This window comes from Vulpes vulpes, chromosome 3 (assembly GCF_048418805.1).
Source record: "Vulpes vulpes isolate BD-2025 chromosome 3, VulVul3, whole genome shotgun sequence".
NCBI classification, from domain to species: Eukaryota; Metazoa; Chordata; class Mammalia; order Carnivora; family Canidae; genus Vulpes; species Vulpes vulpes.
Genome location: NC_132782.1, coordinates 93,259,982 through 93,286,124, shown reverse-complemented (window position 1 = coordinate 93,286,124; position 26,143 = coordinate 93,259,982). Strand labels below are relative to the sequence as shown.

Below are 26,143 nucleotides of genomic sequence, written 5' to 3'. Positions count from 1 at the left end.
GCAGAGCATCTCCAGGGCTCCCACGGTGTGAAAAGTAGAAAAGAAAGAGTAAGAAAATGAGCAAGATTCCAGCGCAGGAATCTCACATCTTAACATGAGTTCCAGAAAGAAAAGAGGGGAAACCATCAATGAAATATTTCAAACATTTCTCCAGATGGAAAACCTGCATTTCTAGATCAAAAGTGTCCACTGTGTGTCCGACCAAAGGATAAAAACAGACCTACATTGAGGCCAGTCACCAGTGAATTTTAGAACACAAGGACAAGAAGAACATTCTACAAGATTCTACAAATGATCAAGAATTGATATATCATTAAACTTCTCAACAGAAATCCTGAAAACCGGAAGACAATGGAGCTGTTTTCAAAGGCATGAAAGAAAATGATTGTTAGCCTAGAATTCTATACCTAGCGAAACTATTCAAAAGTGAGAGTAGGAAGAAGGTTGTTTCAGATTTACGAGTACTCAAAAATTTTACCTCCCATGCACCTTTTTAAAAAATTTTGTATTTAAAATTAATTTAGTTAACATATACTCTAGTATTAGTTTCAAAGGTAGAATTCAGTGACTCATCAGTTGCATACAACACCCAGGGCTCATTCCATCAAGTGCCTTCCTTCGTGCCCATCACTCAATTGCCCCATCTCTTACCCAGTTTGTTTTCTAGAGTTCAGAGTCTCTTATGATTTGCCTCCCTCTCCCTTTCCATCTTATTTTATTTTTCCTGCTCTTCCCCTATGTTCATCTTAATTCTTACATTCTACATATGAGTGAAATCATATGGTATTTGTCTTTCTCTGATTGACTTATTTCCCTAAGCACAATACCGTCTAGTTCCACCCACATCATTGCAAATGGCAAGATGTCATTCTTTTTGATGGCTGAGTAATATTCTGCTATATAAATATATCACATCTTCTATATCCATTCATCTGTTGGACATCTGAGTTCTTTCCATAGTTTGGCTATTGTGGTCCCATACATCTTTATTAAGAAGGATGTGTTTCACTAAAATAAGGGAGTAAATGATGCAAGAGAAGGACCTGGGAAACAAGGGAGCCAACACAAGAGAGAAAGGTAAAGGGCATCTCCCGGGTTATGGTGAAGGGAGATTCCCTGTGGCAGTGTCCCTGGACTGCAGGCAGCATCTCACACTGAAATAAGTCAGACAGCGCCTTGCTGGCTCAGTGGGTTGAGCATAAGACTCTTGCTCTCAGGGTCGTGAGTTTGAGTCATACGCTGAGCTGGAGCCTACTTTAAAAAAAATTATGAAGGGACGCCTGGGTGGCTCAGTGGTTGAGCATCTGCCTTTGGCTCAGGGAGTGATCCTGGGGTCCTGGGATCCAGTCCCACATCAGACTTCCTGCATAGAGCCTTCTTCTCCCTCTGCCTGTGTCTCTGCCTCTCTGTGTGTGTGTGTCTTTTATGAATAAATAAATAAAATCTTTAAAAAACATAAACACATAGAAAAAACCTTTTGTGCAGAAAAGAGAAGGACACTTAAAATTTAAAACTTCTGCTCATCCAAAAAATAAAAATAAAAAAATAAAACTTCTGCTCTCTGAAAGACACTGTTTAGAGGATGAGAAGACAAGCCATAGAATGGGAGAAAAATATTTGCAAAAGACAACTGATCTGATAAGGAACTCTTAAAATTTTTTTTTACTTATTTATTTGAGAGAAAGAGAAAGACAGGGCATAAGCAGAGGGAAAGAGACAGAGAGAGAGGGAGAAGCAGACTCCCAACTGAGCAAGGAGCCCAATATGGGGCTTGATCCCAGGACCCTGAGATCATGACCTGGGCTGAAGGCAGATGCTTAGCCAACCGAGCCACCTAGGCGCCCCTGATAAAGAACCCTTTATCCAATAAAGGACTATTATCCAAAGTATACAAGGAGTTCATGTATACTCCTTGTATAAAAAAGAAAATGAAAATGAACAGTTCAATTTTATTTTATTTTATTTTTAATTTTTATTTATTTATGATAGTCACAGAGAGAGAGAGACAGAGACAGAGACACAGGCAGAGGGAGAAGCAGGCTCCATGCACCAGGACCCCGACGTGGGATTCGATCCCGGGTCTCCAGGATCACGCCCTGGGCCAAAGGCAGGCGCTAAACCGCTGCGCCACCCAGGGATCCCTGAACAGTTCAATTTTAAAATGGGAAAAAGATTTGAACAGACACTTCACTAAAGAGTATATATAGACGGTAAATAAGCATATAAGCGATGCTCAACATCATATGTCATTAGGGGATAACAAATTAAGGCAACATGAGATACCACTACACACTTATTAGAATGGCTAAAATCCAAAACACTGACATCACCAAATGCTGGTGAGGATGCAGACCAAAGGGAACTCCCGTTCACTGCTGATGGGAATGCTAAATGGTACAGCCACTTTGTGGGGTTTTCTCCTTTTTAAAAAATTTTATTTAAATTCAATTAGTTAATATATAACTTATTATTGGTTTCAGAGGTAGAGCTCAGTGATTCATCAGTCTTATATAACATCCAGTGCTCAGTACATCACATGCCCTCCTTAATGCCCATCGCCCAGTTACCCCATCCACCACCTCCTCCCCTCCAGCAACCCTCAGTTTGTTTCCTATGATTAAAAGTCTCTTATGGTTTGTCTCCCCGTCTGATTTCATCTTGTTTTATTTTTTCCTCTCTTCCCCTACGATTCTCTGTTTTGTTTCTTAAATTCCACACAAGTGAGATCATATGATAATTGTCTTTCTCTGATTGGCTTATTTTGCTTAGCATAATATCCTCTAGTTCCATCCACGTCGTTGTAAATGGCAAGATTTCATTTTTTTTAGGTGGCAGTACAGCCACTTTGGAAGACAGACTGACAATTTCTTATAAAGCTAAACATAGCCTCACTATAGGATCCAGCAATTACATTCCTTGCTGTTTACCCAAATGAGTTGAAAACTTATGTCCATGCAAAAACTTGCACATGAATGTTTATAGCAGGTCTATTTATAATTGCCCAAAATTTGGAAGCAACCAAAATGTCCTTCAACACGTGAATGGATAAACAAACTGTGGTCCATTCATACAATAGAATATTATTCAGCAATAAGAAGAGATTAACTATTAAGCCACGAAAAGACACGGAGGAACCTTAAATCCATATTGCTGAGAAGCCAGTCTGGAAAGGGCACGTACTACATGATTCCAACTATCTGATATTCTGCAAAAGCCAAATCTGTAGAGGCGGTGAAAAGATCCGTGGTTGCCAAGGGGCTTGTCGGGAGGGAGAAAGAGGATGAATCGGTGGAGCAAGGGATTTTTAGGCCAATGAAATTATTCTGTATAATAGTGCAATGGTGGGTCTGTGACATTATGCATTTGTCAGGACCCATAGAAGGTGCAACAGAGTGAGTCTGCAGGTAAACTATGGACTTTAGTTAGTAGTATGTCTATGGGTTCATCTGTTGTGACAAATGTACCGTCCTGATGCAGGACATTAATAATAAGGGAAACTGGGGGCGTGAAGGAAGGGTGTATGTCCTTTCTGCACAATTCTTTCAACCTAAAATTATTCCAAAAAATAAAGTCTAGGGGTGCGTGGCTGTCTCCATGGGTGGAGCATGCAACTCTTGATCTTGATGAGATACCATTACACACTAATTAGAACGGCTAAAATCCAAAACACTGACAACAACAAATGCTGGTGAGGATGCGGACCAATTGGAACTCCCATTCATTGCTGATGGCAATGCAAAATGGTACAGCTACTTTGTGGGGTTTTCTCCTTTTTTAAAAATTTTATTTAAATTCAATTAGTTAATATATAACTTCTTATTGGGTCATGAGTTTGAGCCCCATGTTGGGCATAGAGATTAAAAAAATAAAATCTAGGAGCGCCTGGGTGGTCAGTTGATTAAACGTCTGCCTTCAGCTCAGGTCATGATCCTGGGGTCCTGGGATCCACCCCCATATCGGGCTCTCTGCTCAGTGGGGAGTCTGCTTCTCCCTCTCCATCTGCCTCTCCCCCAGCTCATGCTCTCTCTTGCTCTCTCGCTCTCTCTCTCTCTCTCTCTCTAACAAATACACTTAAAAATCTTTAAAAAGGTAAAAGTAAAATCCATAAGGTTTCCTTCATATGTAGGCACCAGCAATAATCTGATGCTGATGTATTAGGAGGGCGGGAATAGGAAGTGTGTGGGGGACAGACGTAAGGGAGCTAAATCCTCATCTTCCAAAGTGGGAAATTGACAGGGAAAACCTAAAACTGGAAAGAAGCAATGTGAAGGTGCTAGGTAGGAAATGCCGAAATAAAAATCCCTGCAAGAGTCGAAGTGATTGTCCTTACGCAGCGGGACATGGCAGTGGGGGCTGCTCATGTTTCTTGACTCTAAGCTATGGGCACGTTTAACTGGAATAAAAACCAAAGCTATATTTACAAAAGGAAAGTGGAAAGAACAGTAAGAACAAAGGAGAGACCTGGAGGTGGCAGGGCAGCGACAAGAAGCCAGCTCTGCCAGGAGCTTTCCGCCCCAGGCGCGGGGTAAAGGAGGTGATGCCCGAGCCTGCAGGTGTCTGGGAGCAATCCTGGAACAAGGGCAAGGTTGGTGGAATAGGGAGCGAGGGGAGTCCTGGAGAAACAGGGTCCTAAGGGGGGCTGGGCCTCACAAGGAGGAGGGCTTCCCCTGACCAAAGCAGATGGGAGGAAGTGAGAAGTGAGCAGCTGGGTGGGTTTGTGCTTTCACGGCGGGAGGCAATCTGATCCATCTGTTTTCTCAGTGAAGTGGGAGCCGCGGTTGGAGGAAAAGGAGAAGGTGGGAAGGAGTCATCCAGGACCTTGCTGCTCCAAGTGGGGTGTACAGACCAGCGGCACTGGCACCACCTGGGGGCGGGTTAGACGTGCAGGATCCTCGGCTTCGCCAAGATCCCCAGGAGGTCCACAGACAAATGAAAGTTTGCCATCTAGGAGAAAGGGGGGGGAGCAGCTGGCAGGCATAGCGGGGGTCGTCGGGCAGCAGCGCGTGCCTGTTCAGGACCGTGAACCGGGAGACAGGCTGGCAGCCAGGTGTGGGGCGCTCATGCAGAGTTGGCTTGCTCGGTGCAGGCAGGAACAGGGACAGCAGAGGTGGGCACGGGAGTGGGGGTTCCGGACAGCAGCTCCGGTGACGTTGTGCGGAGCCCACACAGGACGAGAGGGATGCTGGTGGCTGAACGGCCTGATGGGCAGTGGACCGGTGGCCTCGGTGAGGTCAAGGAGCTGTTGCATGTGGGTACCAGAGTAAGTGATGAAGAGGATGGGAGAGGGAGACACCGGGGTCTCAGGGGGTGAGGTGAGGGGTCATTATGAGATCTGGGGTGTAAGCTTGAGCCAGATGGTAAGCAGGTGTGTGTGCAAGCGTGTCGGTGCATGTGTGTCAGAGACCAGCCAGCCAGTCCCGCCGTCCGCCCTGCACTGTGTGGGATCAGCCACTAGAGGGAGCGCTGCGCCCACACATGCAGGGACTGGTCCAGCAGGCAGCCAGTCGTGAGCCTCGGGCATCTTCATCTGACACCTTCTACGTTCACCTTTCAGATTTTGTAGCCACACACCCCTGGGCTTAACTGCAGTTCTCACTACTTCCAAGGCCTGTGACCTTGGCCAGGTTACCCAACAGCTCTGTGACCCAATTTCGCCCTCGGTAAAATGGGCACACCCATGGTTCCAACCTTCTGAGATTGTTGGCAGCCCGAATGAGGTCATGCCTGGGACCACGGTGCCACACTGGGGGGTGCCGACCCGATGTGATGGTGGAAGAGCTTTTTCTGTTGCCTCTGTCTCTCTCTGCTTCTCAAAAGCAGCCCCCCTGGCCCAGCCCAGATCCAGGAAAGCGGAGATGGGCTTTCTGGGTGTAGAGGGTGGTCTCTAGGGCAGGGACAAGGAGAAGCCCAGCCGTCTTCCCTTCCTGCTCAGTCGTGCTGGTCCTCTTGTCTTGGACCAAATCTCACCTTATGGCTTATTCCTGGTCATGGTCTCACCCTACTGGCCACTGTACCTTCTTCCCTCCTCTGGGATGCCCAAGAGACCACACCTACCCTTGCCTGGCACCACATCATCCCTGATGCAGTGCCGCTGCCTGGTATCCAAGAGGCTCGGAGAGGGTGTTCCTTCCCAGTCATTCCCCTATCTGCCCCCCACCCCGGCTCCTGCCCACACCAGTCAAGAGTTGGCTTATCATGTCACACCCCAGGGAGATCTGTGTTTCCCAGTCTGCAAACACCCCAGGTGCAGAGGTTTCCATGGGAAGGAGGCCCACAGAAGCAGCCCCTCTGTCCTTTCTTCGGGCTCACAAAGGGGTATAGCCTGCCCTGACATTAGACACTAATTTGCCAATATTGTTAAAAACAGGGCATTACTTCCTAAGATCTAGATTTCCAACTTCCCTTGAACAACTGGAGGCTCTGAGAGCCTGAGTTTACATTCCCATGTGACAACAGTAGGTCGCAGGGGAGAGGAGGCCACCCTCGCAGTGAGCCAGGGCTCTCCGCTTTACCACTCTGTGGCCCCCAACCACAGTCCCTCCCTGGGCCTGCTGTGAACATTTCAGTCTGTGGCCCTGGGCCTGAGAGTTCCTGGAAACTTTTCACGATGCGTACGCTGGCCTGAGGATGGGAGTGCTCCCCAAATGACAGCAGACCTTCAAGGGCAAGGAATCCTGGGGACCAGAGAGCCGCTTGGTGTCCTCACCGGTTCGTGGTCCAGATGCCCAGGGTAAACTACACACACACACACACACACACACACACACACACACACACACCCATCACCCATATTGTCCAATCTGCCAGCAGATCCACTTGCCCCCACCCTTCCTCCACTGCCCTGGTCCAACTGTCCAAGTTATTGTCCTCTCTCACCCAGCTGGGTGCAGGAACCTCCTCATTTCTCCTCCCCCTACCCCAAGAGGCTGTCTGCCCCACAGCAGCCAGTGGGACCCTGTTAAAGCCTAAGACATAGCTTATTCCTCCTCTGCTCAAAACCCCCCAATGACTCCCACCTCACTCAGAATCAAAGGTGGCCCTGAGTGAACTGTCCCTGTTACCTCTCCTCCCCTCCTGTGCTTTACCAGCCTCCTCATTGTTCCTGACATCCCAAGCACACTCTGGCCCCAGGGCCTTTGCACTGGCTGTTGCCCCTGGCCGGCCTCCTGGACTCTGCCCCCCCATAACTGCACGGCTCCCTCCCTCAACCTCATCAAGCTTCTGCTCAAATGTAACCTTCTCTATGAGGATTTCCCTGTTCTTCCCGTCCCTCTTGGCTTTGATTCTTCCCTCACATGAATCCCTTGAAGCATAATTATTTACTTAGGCACCCTGTTTGTTGTCTTGCCCCCCTCTTTGCTCCCCACTGGAACGGATGAGGGCAGAGACTTTTTTCTGATTTGTTCATTGCATAGAGGAAGCACTCAATAAATATATGGTGATTAAGTGAGCGAATGAACAAATGGGAAAAATGAGGACAACAAGTGCACGGAGGGGCTGTGCGGACTATCAGATTGTGTGTCACTCAGGGCATGACCGGTGCCATCACTTAGAGCCCCAAACTTCGATTTGCTGCTCTGTAACTAGCATCTTGCAATTCTTAATAACTTCATCTTAGAATTTGTAAGTAAAGGCTGCTGGGACCATAGAGCGTGTGCCACGCACCATCCCGCCCTCCCACATCCACTGCGTGGGCTCCCAGCTACCCACTCTGTGCCCCACGCAGTCACCACTGCTGTCCTTGGTGTCCCAGAGGCCTGGGTGCAGGCAGGTCCCACACTGAGTGTGTAGTGCGGTGGCCCCGAGCACCTGTGAGGGGCTGCACTGGCGTATCGCGAGTCCCCGTGCCCAATGGAGCATGACACTGAACAGTAACTAAACAAAAACCCTCAGGACGGGCTGAGAGAGAGCTGGGTAGAAGGGAAAAGCTTTTGTTCTGCCTTTTTTTTTTAAGATTTTATTTATTCATGAGAGACACAGAGAGAAAGAGAGGCAGAGGCACAGGCAGGGAGAGAAGCAGGCTCCATGCAGGAAGCCCAATGTGGGACTCGATCCCAGGACCCCAGGATCATGCCCTGGGACAAAGGCAGGCGCTAAACCGCTGCACCACCCAGGGATCCCCTTGTTCCGCTTTCTTAGCAAGAGGCCCACATTCTGTGGCTGGCCCTGGTATCACGTACTCACACGTCACCAGTGCTAAGGGCTCTACCCTCGGGAACCATGGTGGTGGCAGTGGAGGTGGTTATTGAGGATTCCACAAGCAGAACAGGGCTCCAGCAAGAGAGGGCCCCTAGGTTCTGGGAATATCTGGCTTCAGGCCTGGAAGAGAACATTCCCTTGACGTCCCCCAAGACCCTGCCTCCCGGATATGTGCTGTGAGCAGGAGGCTGAGGATGAGCCAGGGCAAGCTCCTTCCTCCCTGGCCTCAGTTGCCACATCTGTGAGCTGGGACAAGAGCCCCACACATCTCCTTGCTGGCAGTGACAGCTGGAATGCTTTGCAAACTTAAACACAGTGGGAGATGTGCATGGCACACAGGGATTGCCATGGTTGTTCTGAAAGGTTCCTGGGTCAGGGCTCAATTTCTGTCCACATCCCCCAAAGGAACCTAACTTTAACCCCAAAGGGATAGGTGACAGGGGACCAGCCCTCAATAATGACTTCAGGCCCAGATGTCAATAGTATGGACCTTGGAGAGGGTGTCAGATCTTGATGGTTAAGTTCTAACCAATCCCTGGGGTGGCTGCACACCCGATAGCCACTCAGGTCTTGGTAGTGGCCTCAGACCCCCATAGTGGCCGCAGACAAACCCTAGTGACACCTGGGAGGCACCAGGCATCTCAGCTCCCCTCCCTCCATCCTGCCTAAGCCCCTATCCCTCCCCAGCCATTAGAATTTGAGCCATTCTCCAAGATCCACTTAATTAGCCAAGCTCATTAACTCCCACAGGCTTCTCCTCCCCACCTAATTAACTGACTTAATTAGGGCTGGCAGTCCCGGCTCCACCCAGCCCCCTCCTGCTCCACCCAGCCCACCTCTTCCAGGCCTGGGCCCAGCCAAGCCGCCAGCAGGCTGGAAACAGATGGCGGGGGGGGGGGGGGGGGGGGGGGGGGGGGGCTGGCCCTTCCAGCACCCAGACCTCTGCCCTGTGTCCCTTCCCTCCTCCTCAAGCCCCCCCACCCCCGCAGCAGCCCAACCCCACCATTGCCCCGGACACCAGAATGGCCCCTCCTGGGCAGGGCAGCAGCTCATAGGCAGGAATAGAGAGAAAGCAGGAAATTGTGATGGGGAGGGGAAGTGGGAGAGAGCTGGGAATGAGGTAGAACGGAATTGGGGGAGAGGAGGAGGTGAGGACGGCTTGGCTGAGATGGATGGGCTGGGCGGCGTGGTGGTTGGGGGCCCAGACCCTGGAGTCTGCTTGGGTTCAAGTCCCTGCTAGGGTGTTGTGAACTTCAGCAAACTCGTCGCCTTTCTGTGTCTCAGACATGATGACAACAGACTCACTGTAGGGTTGTTGTGAGGTCTGAATGAGTTAATATGCATACGATGCTGAGGACTTGACCAGGCACAAATCTGTGCTTGTGAAATAAGCAGGCAGGGATGAACAGAGGTTCCCTGAGAGCTAGAGGCTGGAGGAAGGGATGGGATGGCCAGAGGGTCTTGTCCCCGGGGGTCAAGGAGACCCCCTCCCCAGGCAGGCTCTGGAGTGCCAGCAACAGATGGAAACTGCCTACTGGGCAGAGCCCTTGGCCGGGGAGACATTAAAAGGAGAAGAACACAGTGTCCATTCCTACTCCAGGGATGGAAGAGGCGGGCTTTGTTGTTCAGGACCTCTATAGCTCGTGCCTCGGTTTCCCCATCTGGGGGAAGGCCTAGCCTTGTGGAAGTACCTGGCATGTACTCTAGATACCTAATGAATGTCCAGAGCCTCATCCCTGAGAAGAGAGGTGACATGCAAACCATTTGGGGGGCAGGTGCTCAGCTGCCCTTCACCTCTGCTGGGACCAAAGCAAGGAGAGTACACTGTGCTGGCAGCAGGCAGGTTGCAGGTCAGACACGAAGCAGAGCTCCCTAGAGTTGAGGGGTATGGGCTCCGGAAGGTGGGAAAAGGAAGTGTGTCTGAGCTGCTGAGCAGGCTCTAGGGGAGACATGGAGGTTGATACCCGTGAGTGAGCACAAAGCGAGGAGCAGGGGCCTGAACGCTGAGATGGCCCTTTACCTATGTAGCCCCTGCTCACCCCTTGCCATCCCAGTGCAGCCGTCACTTCCTCCAGAAAGCCCTGACCTTTGTCTCTCCTTTGTAGTCTGATCTTGGGCAGAATTTGACATTTATTGGTATGATTAATACAGTGTCTCCCCCACTAGGCTGGAAGCTCCTGAAGACAAGGACAGTCTGTGTAGCTTATCTATTTACCCTAATGCCCCTTTACGGTAGGTGCTCATTATCAAGTGTGAATTAACGAATGCATGAATGAATGAATGAATGAATGAATGAATGAATGAACGAATTAATGCATACATGCCCTGGCCTAGAACCCAGAGGTTCCTGAAGCTTAGAGGGAAAGGGTCCCCATGTGGCAGCCCAGGAACTCACCTCCGTGCTCTGCCATGAACACCCCCAGCTCCTCAAGTGGCCCCAAGAACAAGTGCTCTTGGGGAGCAGAGGCTGAACTCTAAGCATCTGAAACCCCTGCTCCTGGGCAGGCTGAGCGCCCTCTGAGAATTCCCTTTCACAACCTGGCATGCTGAGGAAATAGTGAGTATGGGGATAGATGGCAGGATCTTTCATTTACCCCTGCATTTTTAAACACTGCAGAAATCCACATTTATACATAGTATAAAGAACTTGGAGTTGTGAGTGGCAGAGACCCAAGTCCAATGGACTTAAGCACGAAAGGAACTTTAGGGCAGTACATACCCAAAAAGTCCAGAGTCTTCAGGTATGGCTGGATCCAGGGGCTTAAATAATGGCATGAGGACTTTGATTCTTCATCTCTTGGCTCTGCTGTCTACTGTTCTGGCTTCACCCCCTGGGAGGGTCTCTCTGGTAATATGAGCTCCAGACTTACATCTCTCTATCTTTCAGTTCGGTGGGAAGAGAGTTCTATCCTATTGGCCTGGCTTGGGGTACAGACCTATTTCACGAACATCAGGGTGGCCAGGGGGCTGACGTACACTAATTGGTGGGCACTGGGTCCCAAGTCCACTCCTACAGCCAAACGGATGAACCCCTCCTCCCCCCAACAAGGGGGGAAAGATATGTCAAGGAATAGGGGTCCCCAAGGGAAAACTGGGGTTCTGTTGCTAAGAGATGGGGGAGAGCTGATGCTGGAAAGAGAGTTCTACTCTACTTGGACTACGTGAGTGTCATGCCAGCCCCAGGGCACCGCAGTAAGTGCTAGCCTTGGTGGCACACACTGTCGCTTCCTCACCCAGTCTTCCTGGGCCCCTCCTCCACTTCTACTTGCCAGCATCCTCATCACCTTTCCTATGGGCCTTATCTGATCCCGCGTGCTCTGCCCACATCCACAGCACTGCCTGCCTCCGCGGGAGCTCTCACTGGTGACTGACAGGAGCTGGGGTATAATACGTGCTCTGTGCATGTAGACACACATTCTACACTTGTCTCTGAGAGCTCCCCAGTGGGATTCCCTTCCTATTGCCCACAGCGATAATTTGCTTGGCATTGCCTTCCTGGCTCACTTCTCCCCTCCCCTACCTGAGATCACCTACCAAATAAACCACTTCCTTTCCAATTCCTGTCTCAGGGTCTGTTTCTGGGAAACCCAAACTAGGACATCATTAAATCCAGACCCCTGGGGATGTGTACTAGACAGCACTTGTCTCCTTCCAAATGCCTGTGTTCCTGGGGATGGCATTGGCGATCCATCCCCAAAGAAGAAACTGGGAGTGAACAAGCTCTGAGCAGCCCTGGCTCTGTTGTGAGGATTCCAGAGGATGCTTCTTCCTCCCCTGCAATAAGCGTGGGGGTGGGGAGGTGAGCACCTACCAGGTCCTGGCTCCACAACTTCCCAGAGAAACAGCCACATCCAGCCCTGAGGCCTAAGGTGTCAGGGGCCAGGGAACCAAACTAGTTTTCAGTCCTGTGTTTCTCAGAGTACAAGGTGAGATCATTTTAGAGAATTCCTGGATTTTCCTTTAGGAAACACAGAATCACATACTGCGAAACCTATTCCTTTTCTTCTCCCCTTTCCCCCCACCGGATCTCATTTGAAAAGACTTCCACCAAGTAATTTTTAATTATTTTGAAAATTGTAAAAGAAAATAGAGAAAAGTATAAGCCTGTGCATATCCACAACTAGAATCAATGTTAACATTTTGTCATATTTGTGTCAGATGTTCTTTTAAAGATTTATTTATTCATTTGAGAGAGAGAAAGCAGAGCATGCATGCAAGTGGGGGGAGGGGCAAAGGGAGAAAAAAAACTTCAAGCTGACTCCCCGCTGAGCAAGGAACCCAGGGCCCCCACAACCCATGAGATCATGACCTGAGCCCAAACCAAGAGTCAGATGCTCAACTCACTGAGCCACCCAGAGGCGCCCCCCCACCCCCGCCGGTGTCAGATATTTTTAAGAAAAGAAGAAAAAACATGACACAGAAAGATGAGTTCCCATTATCCACCCCGACCCCAGGCCCATTTCCTGGATTCCATCTCCAGGAGCAACCACGCTCATGATTTTAGAGATATTCTTCTCATATCCGTTGGCAAGCTTTCAGCTACAAGGAGCAGAATTCCCTTCAAAGCCACTCCAAGTACAACTCAGCAGCTTGGCAATGTCATAAAGAAGCAGGTTCTTTCCTCTCTGCAGTGCCATTATACTGTACTTCCCATCATCAGTGGCATCCTGCTGGCCGCGGTCACAGAGTTGTATTTTGACGCGGGAGGTGGGGAGCTCATCAGGACTCTTGCTGGAACACTGTGTTTCTCACTTCAGAATATATTCTCCAAAAAGGTAATGAGAGATTTAAAGATCCATCACCTCCAGCTGTTGTACATCCTGGGCTGCTCTGCTGTCTTCCTTCTGATCCATCTTGGGTTCTGGTGCAACTGTTGGTTTTCGTTATTGGCAATAGCTTGACCCGTGTCTTCTGGTGGCGCTGGATACTCCCGTTCTTGACTGTGACCAGCTTCCATAACCTTTGCTCAACATGTCATTATGATCTTCAGTTTCCTAAACGTGATCTGCTCTCTGAATGAACCAGTCACCAGTGCCACCAGGATCTCTGACCACACTGGTGAGTTGGTCACCAGTGTCAGTGTCCTGGACGTAATGGTGGCTGTCAGAAGGTTCTCCCTGCACTATTGTAATGCGGACCAACAAGCCAGGAATGCCTTCTCTTTGTCGTGACTGGGGTCATGAGCAAGAAGGAGCATCGTACAACATAGACCAGACTGGGGAAATCCCCAGACACCATCATGACCTCCAGCATGGGGACTACTGATATGGCCAAGACATCACTTTCCATACAGCTAGGAGAGTCACCCAAACTCAAATAGTTTGAAACATGATGTATACATTCTAGGGGACAAGAACACTGTTTTGATTCCTTCCCCAACCCCAACAGTAGCAAAAACTTCTGATACATCAGTGAACATAAGATGCAGCCAAAGGGACACCTGGGTGGCTCAGTGATTGCGTGTCTGCCTTTGCCTCAGGTTGTGATCTAGGGACCCGGGATCGAGTCCCACATCAGGCTCCCTGTGGGGATCCTGCTTCTCCCTCTGCCTGTCTCTGCCTCTCTCTCTCTCTCTGTCTCTCATGAATAAATAAATAAAATCTTAAAAAAAAAAAAAAGATGCAGCTAAAAGGAAGTCTGGGACAAATTCCTAGCCCCATGGTCCATGAGCCAGGAGCAGCAAACTGACTGCCCAGGAGTGTGAGGACATGCCAGCATTGAAGAGGGTATGGACCCCAGGCAGAGGAAACCTAACTGATTATCTGTTTTCTGATGTTTTTTCTGTGTTATTATGGAGATCATAGCCACGTTTTATCTTTGTGTTCTGCTATCCAGATCATACCCACCAAGACCCTCTCTGGAGGGGCAGCATTGCTGTGGGTGCAAAACTTTGAGCTGGCAAGAGTGGATTATCCCCAGGTGTCAAGGGAAAAGGACTGCAGCATTATGAATAGCTGTTTTAGTTCCTCTGTTCAGATGTGTTGTGTTCGTTCATTTCTCCAAGAAGTGGGCCAAGATGGGGTCAGATGTGTAAGGAGCTATCTTATTGGGAGAAAACGCTTGGGTAGGAAAATCAGAAGGGAGCCAAAGGCGGCTGGGTGAACGATGAGGCTCAATAAATCTAATGCATGGAAGAGGGAAAGAAGGAAGGAAGGTGAGATAAGAATGTTAAGAGAGTTTGATGAAGCCAATGGGAAGGCCTTGATCCCGAGCTGCCCATCGGGGATGCTCTGTGTCTCTAGGGATCTGGGCACTTCTGTGTCTTCGAGGCACTCAGTCATTGATGGGGATCAGCTAGAAGGGAGCAAAACGGAGACTTCTTTGTGAACTCTGGAGAGCCTCCACTGCTGTTGCTCTGGGCAGTCACCATCCCATCCCACCATCCCCTGCGGTCTGGATGGTCCATTTTCATGGCTGCCACATCCCATCCCTCTGGCCACACAGCTCCTCCATGGGTGCCTCCAGTCTCTCTCTCTTTAAAGATTTTATTTATTTATTCATGAGAGACACAGAGAGAGAGGCAGAGACATAGGCAGAGGGAGAAGCAGGCTCTTTGCAGAGAGCCCAATGCTGGATTTGATCCCAGGACCCCAGGATCACACTCTGAGCCAAAGGCAGACACTCAACAACTGAGCCACCCAGGTGCCTCTCAACTTGACAGGTCCTGAAGGATCACTCGGTGGTGTGATCCAAGGTTTCCCTCCTGAGGGGTCTAAAACTCTTGGTTATCATAACCAATGGATCACTCTAATGGATCACTGGGTTCCACATGTATTTGTCCCTGCTCTCCTTTTGTAAAAGCAGCCCTGCCTTCTTCTAGTAACTGATCAGGGTACTTCTGTAGTAACTTCTAGAAACTAATTAGCTTCAATGATTGCTGCCAGAGAAGTGACTCTTCTTGCCTGCTGGTTATGAACACATGGCGCCCAAAATGCCCTGGCAGCAGCTGCAGCTTAAATGTTGACGGGACCCTTGATGGGACCCCTTATGTGTGCCCCACTTTGAGGACCAGGACTTCTCACTCTGCAGAGCCTAGGGTGGGGGGAAGGGGACTTGAATACCCACCATGCATTTTGGCCAACGTTTTCTAACTGCATTGTGGATAATCAAATTCCTAGGCAAGGAATCTGGGAAGGATTCCATCCGAAGTGGCTTTGATAACCTTTGATGACCATGGTTGGGAGCATTTCAAGGCCAGATTCTGTTCCTGCCCTTCTCCAGGCCTCCGTTTTGTTTTTTTGTTTTGTTTTGTTTTGTTTTGTTTGTTTGTTTGTTTTCATAACGAGAGGAAAATGCACTCTAAATTCTAATGTTCTGGGACTTGGTTACTAGACACAGGAAGATATTTTCTTCCCTCTTCCTCCTTCTCTGATCTCCCACTTCACTTCTTTCTGCCCCACAACTCAAGCCCCTCCATTTGTTTGGGGCAAGCAGGCCTTACTTGGAGAGGAGTAGAACAAAGGCTGAAATTTGAAACTCTGGAACATTGGCAGGACAGGAAGGGTGAGAGAGGAAAGGCAGACAAAGATATCTGGGGGTGGGGAGATAACTTGTTTAGAGAACAAAGAAGAGAGGAAAGATGTTCTAGACAAAGGAAACCAAGTATATGAAGGCACAGAGGTAGGAGAAAGCACATATTAAGAACACCGGCTGAGGTCAAGGCTTAATGAAGAAGAAGGGACCTCATTAGGGGAAGGGGTACAAACCCCAAAGGCTACAGGCTTTGAATACCAGAACAAGGAGGTTAGATTTTCCGCCCTGGAGGTAACAGGGCATCCTTGGCAATGTTACCCAGAGGAGCAACCAAATCTACTTTGTGTTTTACAGAGCTGATTGATGATCGCATAGTACTTGGGTTCTAGAACAAAAGTGGCTGGATAGAAGCAGGAGGGAGAAAAGGGGAACTGAGGCAGTATTCTCAGTAGCAGAGGTTGCAAAATGATGGCCCACGGGTTAGATTTGGCTCCAAAGCATGTTTCATTTGTCCCATTCATTATTTCCGAACTTGGGGATTTGTTTCAAATACTGAAAAGTTGGAAGACTCTGTGTTAGGATATGGATGTCCCGCTTCTCTTGAAAGATCATCTGTCCCTACAGGCCCATGATGCTCCACTTTGCCTCATCTCCACCACTTACTTGCAGTCACCTGATGCCTGACCCCAGTCACTAATTTATGTGATCTATAGCTACTTGAGTCTGCCATCCCTGGTTCTAAATGATCTAGACACAGTCAGGGTGGTTGGGAAGAGTATGCTGGGTGGAGAAAACAGCCTGAACAAAGAGAAGAAATAGGGAAGGTGCAGGGTGTGTCTGTGTGTGGGGGGGGGGGGGGGAGGGGGGACTTTCTCATTAATGAAACAAGTGTGGCTGGGATGGCCTGGATGTGTCTGAGAAAGAGGGAGAATAGAGCCTTGGGAGGACGAGTGGTCCCTATCTAATTCCACCGCCCTAGTCATCTACCCTGCTTCCTTTCAGGCTGTCAATCTCCAGTGTCAGACGATGCTCCTTCATCCACCCGGGTAGTGTCTTTGCACACACTGCTCCTCTGGAATCCCCTTTCCTCCCTTCTGTCCAGTGAGCACTGTGCTTATCAGCTGTATCCCACCACTAGCCACTGCTCACAGCGGGGGTCACAAGCTGGACCTGGGCTGGACACGGCCCCCAAGCCCCCCAGCTCGCGACCTCTTCCCCTATGCTTCCTTGAGTAGATTGGTAATTGCCTCAAGTCTAGCTCAAAATAGGATGGAGGGATGGATGCATGGATGGGTGCATGGATGGATGCACGGCGGCGGCCGGATAGGACAGACTGATGGGATGAATGGGGATAGATGCACACGCGATTGCAGAGCTTGACTGTTTCCCTCCTTGAAACAGACACAAGCTCCGCCCCACAAGAACAGACTGGGACAGTCTGGGGCAGTCTGGTCCCGCGGGGACCAGGTGACCCTCTCAGACTCCCCCGAGTCCTCTCTAACCTCGTTCTCGCCCCCTCGTGGGTTCTGACCTAGAAAAGACGGGGGGGCGGGAAGACGGAGCGGGAGCCTCGGGCGCTAGGACCCAGCGCGGCCGGAAGGCGGGGTGGGGGCGCCGCGCGCCGCTCGCTCCGCGCGGGGAGAATCTGCGCCCCGCGGCGGGGGGGGGGGGGGCGCGGCGGGGGGGGGCGAGCGCGCGCCGCGGGGAGTGCGCGTGCGCGGGAGCGCGCGCCACGCGGGGCGGACAAAGGGGCGGGCGGCGGCGCGCGGGCCGGAGGGCGGAGCCGCGGGCCGGGCGGGCAGGTGCGCGCGGGCCGGAGGGCGGAGCCGCGATGCAGCGATGGAGCGCTGCCCGGGCGGGCGCCGGGGCCGGGGCCCGAGCACCCGGCGGATCGCGAGCCGGAGCCGCAGCCGGAGCCCGCATCAGGCCGGGGGCCGGGACCGCAGAGCCGGGGTGCTCGTAGCGGCGGCGGCGGAGCCCCCCAGCGGCTGAGGGGCTTCCTCCCGGTTCCTGCCGGTGGCCGGGGCTCAGCAAGCCCCCGCAGCCGGGCAGCGCGGGGTCCCTCCCCGGCCACGTCCAGGACCCGGAGACCCCCCCGCAGGAAGGCGGGAGACCCCTCCAGATCCAACAGAGAGCGACCCCCGCTGGGGAAAGCGGAGACCTCCGTATCCAGAAGACAGTGACCTCCCTACGCTACGGCCAAGTCGCCCCTCTTCAGTCCGGGCCCCCCAAGACCCAGAACGCAGTGACCCCCCGTCCGGGATTGCCGGGACCCCCTGCCAAGAGCCTGGTCATCACAACTCCACACCTCAAGACACGAGGACCCAGCCCAGAACGCCCCTAGCTCAGCGGGTTCCTGGACCCCCCAATTCCGGCACACAGGAACCCCAAATCTAGGGGACTGAGGACAGCGAGCGCTGCCCCTCACCAGCAGGAGGCCTCGGGGCCCCCCCAAGGCTCCGGGACCCGGGCGACCGAGCCCTCGCGGCGCCCTCCGCATCCCAGCCCATGGTTGTGGCGCCCTGAGCCCCCCCCGGGCCGGGCCGAAGGAAACCGAGACGGCGCCCAGGCCCCCCGCCGCGGCGTCCCCGCGGCCCCAGCCCAGGTAAGCCGGGCCCAGGTGAGTGGCCACCGACACCGACGTCCCTAACCCTGCAGGTGGGGAAGGAAGTATCGCGCGCGCACTGCCCCCTCCCCAGCGTCGCCATGGAGCGGAGGCTGAAGGACGTCTCTTTGTGTCTCGCTCGGAGGAGCCGCCCCCTCCTCCTCTCCCTTCCCCCACCTCACACCCTAGCCCTGGGGTTTGGGCGCTGCTCCCCGGCCCCACGGGGGGTGGGGGGGCGTAGTGGCAAAGCCACCTTGTGCTCGGAGAGGGGGGCAAGAGGGTGGAGAGCCCCCCCCACCTCTGAAAACTGGGAGCTGGAAGCTGTTGGACTCTCGGCCGTTGGAGTATCTGTACCCCAGCCCCCAGGCCGGGCTGAGTTCTCAAGTGAAGTCCCCCCTGGAAAGGGGAGATTGGGGATGAGCCCAGGTGAGGGAGCCTGTGGCTTGGGGCCCTAGGGTGATGGCTGGGGCTTCGGGTGTGTGTCTTTGTCTGTGAAAGGGTAGGGAAGGGGTGTGTTTGAGAGAATGGGTGGGAATCATCCCATATTTTCTCTGCAATCCCATTGCCCCCCACCCAGGCCACAGGGAGGGTCTTCCCCCAAGTCATACTTTGTATGTTTTGCAGGCGGGGACGGCTCTCTCCAAAGGGAGGCAGTGATTTCTGGGGAGGAGAGGTAGTCTGGGCAAAGAAGCCATTTCAGGTCAGGGCACCTTTCTGTCCGCATGTGCCCTAGGGCTAGCAAACCCAAGACCTTCCCTTCTCCTCCTGGCCTCCAAAATATCCAGGGCCAAACCTCAGGTTGGATCAGTGTGTCCTGGACAACCAAGCAAGCATTCTAGGTCCTCGCTTTAGCTTTGCAGGCTATACAAAGCAGCAGCCCAGCCCAGCCCTCAGTGAAGTCCCAAACCCCAGACCCTGCAGCTCATGGGAAAATGAGAGGGCCCGGGGATGTTGTACCCTGAAATTCTGGATCAGAGATCCCGAGAAGGGACTGGACGTGGCTGAGGGAACACACTCTGGGCTCCTGGGGTTCCCCCAGTCTCTCCTCTCTGAGCCCTCTGCAGGCAAGCAGTGACGCTGAGGAAGGCAGGACTTGGTACAGGTAGCTCCACTGGGAGTTCCTTTGTTCATTTATTTATTCAACAAACCTTTAGCTAGTGTCTGTGATGTGTCTGGCACTGGAGTCCAGGGCTTTTCCCCCCACATCATCCCAATCCGCTTTTCTTGATCTGTTGGTCAGAAGACCCCAGTCTGTTCTGTTTGCCCGGGCCACTCTGGGTTGGGCCAGTGAAGGTAGGTCCAGTCAGGTCCCGCTGACCAGCTCTGACCCCACATCTGAAGCACCTGATCCTCATCCTGCTGCAGACTGGGGACCCCTGGGCCAGGGCTGATCCCTTTACTCCACTATTCCCAATACCAGGTGCCCCTACCCCACCTGCTGCTGGAATTGACCCAAGGGAGAGGATGTGACTAGCAGGAGAAGAGGTTGGGAGTGCTTCAGGCCAGACCTTTGGCAACCCTTCCTGCAAATTCAAGGACAGTTTGAGGCAGCCACCCTCAACCCAGGCTGTGAAGGAGCCAGCTGCTCTGAAGACTGGGTGACCTTGGGCAAGTGCGTGGCATCCCCCAGAGATAATGACAGAGAGTGAGCCACTCACTCTGCAGTATATATAGATCACAGTTGGGGCATGAGGAGCACCCAGGTGTGTCCTCTCCCTCTTCCTCTCCGAAGGAGTTCATTTTCAGGGGGTTCCCAGGAGCCCAGGGCCTTACCATATGACCCACAGGCAAGGGAGTGGAGTGAGAGGCCAAATTGCAGAGATTAGAGTCACTGCGACTAGCGAAAACCATCAAAGAGGCCTGAGGGGACAAGGAGTAAGATCTCCCCTCCTCATTAACCTGCAGTGGCTCCCCACTGAGTCTGGAATAAAGCACAAGTCCAAGCCCTTCATGGCTGTGGCCTTACTCCACCTCTCAGATGTCAGCTCTCACTCCTCACCATCTTATACTTCTGGCTCTTCTCTTCTGTGTCTTCAGACTCCCTCCCTTCACTGGGGGCTGTTCCCACACCCTGAGAAGCCCTGCCATAGGATGGCTTAGGGGCAGCCTTCTGCCTCCACCTCCCCTTTTGACCTGAACTGGCCTGGGACACAGAGTGCAGAGCTGATTTGGACTAGTCGATGGTTGGTGGCTTAGAGACAGTCACACGTGTCTACATGTGCTAGGAGACCTTGTCCCCACCTCTAGACCCTGAGCTCCAGGAGATGGAACCAGGTCTATCTTGTCCACACCACAATGGCTTTGCCCATCCTAGAGGCCAGAGTATTGTACAGCACCTATTGTAAGATACAGCTTCTAGATGCATTCTGTTGATCCAAATAGTGTTTTTCTCATGTTTGCATTTGTTGCCAGTGTTGAAAAAAAACACAGTTTCATACACGAATACTGATTTTTGGATCCTCTTGAAGACATCAGATGACGTGGCATCCCCAGGCCAGAGCCGGAGAATCACCACCTTCTTTAGGGCATTTGCCCTCCAGCTCACCCCAGGGCCTCACCTGGCCTGCTCATTCATTTACGTGACCTGCTGGCCACTCTCGTAGGCATCTGGCTTTGCAAGCCCAGGTTGGAAGCCAAAACTGTTTGCTCAGCGGTGACCTTCGTCTGTGTGTTTTGCACACGTGGGTGTTCCTTGCCTCCCCCATGGCCAAGTTAGAACAGGCACAGGGCAGTATCCGTCCGGGGCTAAGTGGTAAAGTAAACCTGAATCCCTCCAGCCAGAGAACCCCAGCCGGGCCCCACTTTGACTCCAGGCTCTGTCTTGTGACCGCTCATTGTGCCAGAAGGACTCAGCCACCAAAAACTCGCTTTTAATTGTCCCACTTGCTCAGGAGCAAAAGTCCAAGGCTCTAGGCCCAGCTACTGCTGAGGTCTCTTGGGGGACGGCTGCTCTCTGGGCCTCAGTTTACCCATGTGTCCAGAGAGGAATATGACTTGAGGTTCTCAGGTTCTTTCTTCTATAAGCCTCCTTCTTGCTCTGACTTTCTAGGACTGAGTCCAGGCTACTCTAAGTTTTGGTCAGGCAGGAAAGGTGGGGGCCTAGACGCAGGAGTCACTCAAAATTATTGACATTTCCTAAATATTAATAAAACCAATGGGTGTTGCCAAGTGGCTGGGCCAGGGGCCAGGGGCCAGCACTGGGCCCCAGCCACGGGGCATTGCCCTGGAAGGGAGTGTGCCATCTTCCTGGATGAAGGTCTGTAGCAGCCCGAGGTCAAGGGAGATAGCAGAGCACCATGGTTGAGATCACAGGCTCTGGACTCTGCCAGGGTTTTCCACTTAGCTGCTGGGTGACCTTGAGGAAGTTACTTATCCTCCCTGAGCTTCCGTTTACTTCCGTGGAAAACAAAGATAATACCCACCTCAAGGTCATCTGGGGGATTAAGTGAGCTAAAGCATGAAGAGGGACTGGGTCTGGCACATGAAAAAGCTCAATAACTATTGGCTTTTATTTTTTTTTAAGATTTTATTTATTTATCCATGAGAGGCATAGAGAGAGAGAGGCAGAGACATAGGCAGAGGGAGAAGCAGGCTCCATGCAGGGAGCCCGACGCGGGACTCGATCCCGGGTTTCCAGGATTGCGCCGTGGGCCAAAGGTGGTGCTAAACCGCTGGGCCACCAGGGCTTCCCACTATTGGCTTTTATTAAAAGGGGCATTGGCAAGTGGGTGACTAAGCCTTGGTGGTAATGCCACCTTGGTTTCTCCATAGCCAGTCTGGGGAGACCACAGGGCTTCTGCTGCCCCCACAAAAGGGGAAGGGAGCATTTGAGAGCTGGTACAGTGTGATGCTTGAGAGCATGAAGCGTCTTGGTGCCGCTGGTGGGGGTGGGGTGGAGTGGGGTTCAAGCCTGAGAGGCTATGAGGGCCCTTCCAGAACCTTGCGCTGAGGTTCTGGGGGTGCGATCCAGGGCAGCTTGACCACAGTTCTGTCGTTGGAGGTCCTCCTCCATCTCACCTCTGCTTTCTAGGTGAGGCACCTGCCAGGCTTCTGCTGAGTGAGTTCCCAGGCTTTCTGCCCCAGGCAGTTGGGCATCAGGCCAAAGCCAGGACCAGCACCTCCAACAGATCCTGAGTCTTACCCAAACCACCTACTCCCTCTCGTGCTCCCTGAGCCCCCTTTCTGGCCTAAGGAAGCAGCAGCAATAGGTCTGAAGGGTCCAGTTAGAGCCCCTCCTGTCTCCCTGCCATAGATTGGCTTCAGTCTGAAGAGAGAACAGGTCCAGATTCCCAGCTCAGCCCCCACTTGGGGAGCCGTGTAATATCAGGGTTGGGAGGAAGCGGTGGAGCATTTTTCAATGTCAAGTGCTCCATGCTGGACACTGGGCGCTGCTTTCTCATTTATTGCTGAGAACAGCACCACATTAACCCAGAGGGAGGATTTTGGCCGCCCTCTGTGAGCCACCAAAGTGAAACTGGCATTTGAACTTCCTGGGTTCAAATCCCACCTGTACCGTTCCTGAGCTATGTGACCTTGGACAAGGCAATTGTCCTGTGCCTCAGTTTCTTCTGATGCAGTATGGGGGTGATAATAGCTCCTACCTTCAAGAGTTATGGCGAGGCCTAAATGAGCCTGTTACAGGTAAAGTACTTTAGCAGTGCCTGCTACCTAAGTGTCTGCACTGTCACCTGGGCCACACCCTGAGGGGTATGCAGATGAGCCGGTCCAGGCGGGAGGAAGCCTGGGGACTCCCCACTGCACCAGCTCTCCTCCCCGGCAACTTTAGCCGGAGAATGTTCCAACTGCCCCTGGTTGTTGAGATGGCCCTGAAAGGGGCCTGGACAGGACAGAGCCGCCTCATCTCCTGGTAAGGCCTCAGAGAGGCTGCTCAAATCCCCCCTCTCTCTGAGGGTAGTTCCTCTGCATCTGTCAGATCACCCACCCCATCATATCAGGAAGGGCTCCCATTCCCTAGCCAGGGCCCACTATCCTGCAGGGAGATCTTCCCACCCTGAGAGCCCAGATATCTGCTGGCCCTGACCCCAAGTGTCTCCAGGAGGGGTGGCGAGGCCCCCAGTTAACATATTTTAGCATCAAAAACCACGACTCCCAGACCCTGCTTTGTGACTTTGGGCAAAGTGCTTTGCTTACCTCTCTGTGCTTGAGATCTCTCATCTACAAAGAGGGTGGTGCCAGTACCTGCCTTGTAGGATCACTGTGAGGATTAAGTGAATGTGAATGGCGTGGAGTACCCTCCTGGAAGGTTTGCTGTTAATGTTAGTCTCTGCAAGTCCTGAGCAGAAAGGGAATGGTAGCCCCAGTTTTACAGGTTAAAAAACAAAAAATGGAGACTTGGAGATGAAGGTCTTTACTCAGGCTTCCATATCTAGGATTCAGGGAACATTCTGGCCACTTTCCCACCATTCACATACAGTTCGCAGGGCAAGGCCAGCCAGAAGGATACCACAGAACCTAACCTGGGCTCTGGCTGCAGTTCTGAACATCTCTCTCAGCTTTCCTGCTCCCTCACCTCTGCTCACACCATGGCAGGCGAGCACTGCAGCATGGGGGAATCTGCAGTGCATGCCCAGTCCTTTTCCAGAAGCTTCTAAGGCTTCCCTCAGCCCTTACTCCTCAGCCCCACGCCTAGGACAGTGGTGGAATTGCTGTGGGGGACTGGACTCCAAGTCTCTTAAGGGTAAGCTAGATCAGGTTCATGCTGTCTCTTCACCTCCCGGAGCCTGGCACGTGGGTTAGCTTCAGGAAGGGTTTGCTCCAGTCGGTGGTTTGAAGTGCATGTCACAGAGTGAAGGCCAGGTCCTGCCATGGCCTCCAAGGCCCTACACGCTGCCACTTACTCCTTGCTTCTTCTGGCTCCTCCTGCGCCTTGCCCTCCCCCTCCACTCTGCAGTCACGCTGGCCTCCTCACTGTTCCCTCAGCCTCTGCCAGGAAAGCTCTTCCACCATAATATCTACCTGTCTGTTGCCTCGTCCTTAGGGCCTTTCCTGACCCCTCAACCATCTATAATTTCCTCCCTCATCCCCAACATTTCCTCACCTCTCCCTGCTTTGCTTTCCTCTCTAGGACTTTGTACCCTCTTACCTACATCTCTTAGCTACCTTTCTGATTGTCTGCCTCCAAACTAGAATATAAGCTCCTTGAGGGCAGGTCTGTTTGTTTGGTTCCTGAATGGATTCCAGATCCAAGAACAGTGCCAAGCACAAAGGAGATGCTCAACAAATATTTACTGAATGTTCTGGAGCCAGACAGGTATCTCTAAGCCACTTCTTAGTTGTGTGACACCAGGCATGTCACCTAATTTTAAATTCTCTGAGTATCAGTTTCCTGCGCTTTAAGGAACATAATGGGAATAATATGAACTTCTCCCAAGATGGTTGTGAGGTTTAGATGAGTCTCCATATATACATAAAAATCTTAGTACTTTTTAAAAAGATTTTATTTATTCATGAGAGACACAGAGAGAGGCAGAGACACAGGCAGAGGAAGAAGCAGGCTCCCTGTGGGGAGCCCAATGTGGGACTCGATCCCAGAACCCCAGGATCACAGCCTGAACCAAAGGCAGATGCTCAACCACTGAGCCACCCAGGTGCCCCAAGATCTTAATACTTTATGTGGTTCATAAATGTTAGCTGTTATTTTTTTTAATTTGGTTTATTTATTTATTTTAGATTTTATTTATTTATTCTTGAGAGGCAGAGACACAGGCAGAGGGAGGAGCAGGCTCCACACAGGGAGCCCGATGTGGGACTTGATCCCGGGACTCCAGGATCATGCCCCAGGCCAAAGGCAGGTGCTAAACCACTGAGCCACCCAGGCTGCCCTTTGTTAGCTGTTATTAATAACCTTTAACCTGCACCATATCATCCCCATTTTACTGACGAGGAATAGAGGCACAGAGAAAGTGACTTAACCAGAGCTTCATAGCCAGAAATGGTGGTGGTCCTACCCAGGAGTGCGAGAATATGGGCTCCAGTCTCCTGAACTCAGCTCCATCCTCATTCCCCCCTCTGGGGGTTCTCAGGGAAGAGGTGAGGACTGTAGCTAAGGGATGGGCTCATCTCTTCAGGGAGCCTCTGGCTCACCCAGCTGCCTCTTCAGTGGTCACCACCTGTCCACTGGTGGACACCCAGTCATGGCCCGTGGGCCAATCCGCGAGTGGCAGGCCACCTCTGTGCTCTCAGCCCTCCACTCCTGTTGATCTCTCTGGGTCCTGGGCTGCCCACCTCACCCAAACAACAAGGCTCATGCCGCCTCCCACACCCACAAGGGCTGCCACAGGCCTTGGGCCCTCAGGCAGGTGGGAAGGGGTGAGGGCCAAGCCTGCTGCTTCCCTCACAGGGTCTGGCTGGGGAGGGTGAAAAGAGGCAGAGAGCCCGTTCCAGCTCTGGGCACCAGCTGCAGGCGAATAGCGTCACAAGCTATTAATAACCACCACGGATGTGCCCCAGGGAAGGGGCAGACTGTGCCAGCTGGAGGGGAGGCTGAGGCAGAGCCTCACAGCAAGGGGAACCCCAGGCCGCCCCTAGTGGGGAGGGCAGTGGAAAGAAGGTTATTTCCAGTTTCTGCTGCTTGATCCTGTGAACATTCCCGCTCTTCCTCTCAGTCTCCCCACCCAGGAAATGTGGGAGCTGGGTGAATGGTCTCCAAAGTCCCTTCTGGATCAAGCGGGTTCAGGGGGTGAGATTTAGCAGAGCCCAGACAGCCCCAATTTCCAGCATAGAAAACCAAGGTGTGGGGATCCCTGGGTGGCTGAGTGGTTTAGCGCCTGCCTTTGGCCCAGGGCATGATCCTGGAGTCCCGGGATCGAGTCTTGCATCGGGCTCCCGGCATGGAGCCTGCTTCCC

The 26,143-nt window shown here is 52.2% G+C and overlaps 1 protein-coding gene across 3 annotated transcripts in view; it reads left to right on the top strand.

Moving 5' to 3' along the window:
- SBK1 (SH3 domain binding kinase 1) overlaps positions 1-26,143 on the top strand; it is a 46,760-nt gene that overhangs the window by 8,033 nt on the left and 12,584 nt on the right. Inside the window, exon 1 of one of the 3 annotated variants that reach the window (XM_072753602.1) lies at positions 17,905-18,292. The exons of 1 other annotated variant lie outside the window; for it this stretch is intronic. The gene's annotated coding sequence lies outside the window, so the exon portion shown is untranslated. Of the gene's footprint in view, positions 1-17,904; positions 18,293-26,143 lie in introns of those variants that run through there. One more of the 3 variants, XM_026011388.2, reaches the window with a different exon arrangement.